Source organism: Acyrthosiphon pisum, chromosome A3 (genome assembly GCF_005508785.2).
Source record: "Acyrthosiphon pisum isolate AL4f chromosome A3, pea_aphid_22Mar2018_4r6ur, whole genome shotgun sequence".
NCBI lineage: Eukaryota > Metazoa > Arthropoda > Insecta > Hemiptera > Aphididae > Acyrthosiphon > Acyrthosiphon pisum.
This window is the reverse complement of record NC_042496.1, coordinates 23588230-23592505: the sequence shown is the minus strand read 5'-3', so window position 1 is coordinate 23592505 and position 4276 is coordinate 23588230. Positions and strand designations below refer to the sequence as shown.

The window sequence follows — 4276 nt, the reverse complement described above, 5'->3', positions numbered from 1 at the left end:
AGGATCAAGTGAGTCGCCGATCGCTCGCTATATATTATAATTATATATTGTAATTTGTTGATACAGTTATTATAACCCAATAATTTGCCATACAACCTACTATTAGTATAATTTATTTCTGTAGTTATAAGTACACACACACATATATACACATCTGAACACCCACCGCATACTAGCACTCGGAGTTTTGATCGGCGAACCCGTCCATTTTTCCTGAGTTGCTACACATATAATACACGAAGATACACAGGTCAGTTGGAGTGTGAGTGTGGCGCGGAAATCTACGCTGACCTGGTGCGTGGTCTATTATATTTATTGTGTAGTTCCCGATGCGAACAGTCACCGAGTTACTTGCGAAATATGTCGTAGAATATTTGGCAGGATTGATGTTTAAACTAGGCATTATAAAAACGTAGGTACATAGTATGTATTTTAAATTAATGTTAGTTAAATAAAAAAATAAAATATGATTCTATTTATTAAATTATTTCAGAAATAAATAGTAAGAATAGTCATAGGTAGAGAAAAAAGTATTATTATGTTTAAATATTTTTTTTTATTTTATTAAATATAAATATTTTATCTCATTATTTTAGATGGTAACAACGATACCAAAATATAAATAGCACCTCAAATGTTTGAACCAGACATCGGGGTCGGACCATCGTGACAAGAGCCATCACGAGAAGCAATTGCAGTAATAAAATATTTTGGTCCATCGGGCACTATGTGGGGTTACACATAACGATGACGGTGTATTTGTCGATGTCTTACCGAACGTTGAAGATGTAGAGCTGTATGATATTAAAAAAATTAAAATTGATACCTAAAACGTAAGACAAAAAATATGAAAAATACATGGATAGTAAATAGTTTATAAAATATAATATTGTTTCATGAAATTCCCGAACAGAATATTTTGAAAAAAGTTATTATCCATCAAATTAATTTAGGTAAGGCATCTACTAAAAAAAATGATATTTTAAAAAATGATAAAAAATAAACTACATATAAAATTAGATTTACAATTTGCATGAATATTTTGAACTTTTCCAAAAAACCTTTAATTTATTTTGATTAGAACAAGTTATTTCATATTTTGTTAGGTATTTCTGTTACACCCTCTGTATACAATTTCAAGTGAAAACTAATATAGGTACTAACTAAACTATTGTGTTGATATTCTAATCATTGTAATACACGCTAAATACTAATACGATTAATTTTAAATTATGCATAATAAAAGGCAATGCTGCATCACACTACATGTCCTTAGAAATGGGCATGGAACAACTTACCAAAAAACCATAGGATTGCCTGCATAGGTACCCATAATAATTGCGGTATTTTAAAGTAATTACTAATTATTAGAAATTGAAAATTTAACGCAAGGGTTCTCATAAAATGGTCTAATTGTTTATCAAAAATATTAAAGATACATGGACAAAATTTTTTCTTATATGCATTTAAAGTTCAGTTTTTTACAAAATTCATCAAAATCCCGAAAATTCTCAAATTTTCTTTCAGTTAGATATTCATAGAAGTTTTCTTTTTATAACTTATATTAAAAATATTAATATAATTATTATTAGATTCTGAGCGGAGCGAGGAAGCTAGTCGTTTTACAATGGTGTTTATTTATTTATTTATTTTTATTTTTATTTATTTTTTTATATTCTGTATACAAAATTTCTACCAGAAGGAATCCTTCGATTTCCACATATAGTATCTTATCTTTTAGCAAATTGGACCAAGATGGTACTTTAGAGAGGTCATTTCTCGATTTTCTCAATAGTTATTTAATGCCACGGGGAAAACCACCGGAAAATTACAAAAAAACGCTAAAAATGGGATTTTAATTTGTAACGTTTTGTTTATCACCATAGAAACGAATAAAAAATTATCATATTTTAATATTAATTCAACTTACATGATAAAATAAATAATAACAAAATATAAAATATACAGACTGACAAACCGTCTCCGCTCAGAATCGTTTTTTTCTTATACGATGATATTATATCATTGAATTCAAATCTAATACAACCATTATACAATTACCCACTTGTAATCTACTTTACAGCAGAGTGACATCCACTTACCTGCTTTTTTTTATAATGCACATTTTAGTTTGGATGTTCTTTAAGTAAAATAATCGGTTCATGGTAACTGAAATAAGAAACGTATATTATAGCTTGAATGCCTTCAATGTATCTTGCGAATACTGCATCTATTATAGTAGACCCTATAGTTGCATTGTAGAAATATTTGGATAATATCTTATTTTCATTTTCACATGACATTTGTATTTATGTATGAAAACATACGAACGTACCCACAATCAAAATGATTTATTATTTGCGTCTGAAAATATTCAAATTCTTTTGAGTTAAAAACTTATAAAATGTTTCTTTTAATGTTTAATAGGTATTTAAGAATGAAACACAATATTCCAAAAATAAAATATCAACAATAAACAATTTAATTTTTTATATTTTTCAATAAATATCGAGGTCACTGGGTAAAAAAATAGAGGCAATAAGACCAAAGATTGAAAAAGGGGAACCTTGTCCAGAGGTCCTTTGTCCTTTTTCAAGTTTTTATACTATCTTCTATAATTAACTTATTAAAAAAGTTGTAGAAATAAGATAATTATTGACTAAAATTCTTTTAATCATGTTAAATAATTTAGATGACACGGTACGCAGCGGCAATCAGTACAAAGGTACCCCTGCGACCGGTCTACACTTTTGTCAACCACCACCACGGGCAACGACAGCGTGACACTGTAGACTCACCCTCCACGCCACAAAGGCACAGGGCGAGACGTGAAGGTAAGTCACGCAAAACGTGTACCGGCGGCTTCGCTCTCGCATCGAAACGTCGTCACGACAACTTGTGTCTTTTTCGTACCGCCTCACCAATGACCATCATACACGACGTCACATTATGTACGTTTCAAATATCTCTGTTCACCCACTTCACGTACCGGAAATCCTCTGCGTACGCGTTGAAAGTTTCAAATCAATAAACCATTTCGTCGTTTAAATAAACTATATAAATCATTTCGTGTATTTCCTTTGCCACCACTCCACAATCGCGACCAAACCGTCACGGACGGAAAAACCACAGCAACGACAGCTCGTGTAAATTGACTCCACGGCGGGGAATCCAACTTCGACCACACAGCATTTAAGAAATGAAATTATTTTGTGAATATTTTTAAGTGGTTATATAATGAATATTTGAATAATATTTTATAAATATTTTCTGCTTATGATAAAAAAATGTTGTACTAAATGATATTATAAAAATGTTGACTTAATATTTTTAGTTTCCTTAAAAATGTTAAATTAAAAAAAAAATAAAATATTTTGTAGATGTTTTTTTATAAACTATTTTCGAATATATGAACTTTTTGGCCAATTAATATAACTAAAATATTTCCTCATTATTTACGAAACTTTTAAAAATATTTTAACAACTGTATTATTTTCCGGAAAGTATTTTTACCATAATTAGGAAATATTTTTATGCAGTATGGGCGGTTTTCCTCGTGACAGGGTGAGGTTGATAACTAAAATAATAATACTTTATTAATGATTATATTGAAAGAAAGCAATGAAAATATGAATATGTTTTATGTATTTTTTTTTATTTATTATTTAAGGTTTCAAATACAATAAGGTTATATAGCCAACAATCGATTCCATAATTTCGTTACATTCAAATTTTAAAACTCTCTTTAAAGATTTATTTAATTGTTATAGTGAGGTGTCGTTGACCCATTGTTCCAAATGTTCGCTGTGAGCCAGGGTATCTTGATAAAATCTGTGATGGAACCCACATGAGTTTGATAGTTTTGTGCAAGGATTGTATTTTGAATGCTTCGGGCGAGGTTGACTTTTGTATGTACGTAGGTAATTGAGGTGATTTCGATCAGAGTCATTTAAGATGAGGACATTATTATGGTTTGTGGAGAATGAGATTATAGGTTCTATTTGTATTCTATATATTATAGATTATAGTGGAAACTGTTATCTTCGGTGTGTGTATTGATGAAACCGGTTTCATTTGTTTTTTTAGAAGCGTTTGTATAGACGGGGATGTAGTATATGAATTCGTTGTTTATTATTACGTAGAACGTTTGATGATATCAGGCATGGGGTGTGTCTTTTTTGTTAAATTGTTATTGTAATATTTGGTAATTGTTTATTTTCGTAGTAAACTAATGTTATATTATGTTGATAAATGATGATAAAGAACTGATATTATT

The 4276-nt window shown here is 29.7% G+C and overlaps 1 protein-coding gene across 2 annotated transcripts in view; it reads right to left on the bottom strand.

The window, feature by feature from the left end:
• Nucleotides 1–4276, bottom strand: part of LOC100168778 (zinc finger protein 271-like) — a 68502-nt gene that overhangs the window by 35967 nt on the left and 28259 nt on the right. The gene's annotated exons all lie outside the window — the stretch shown is intronic.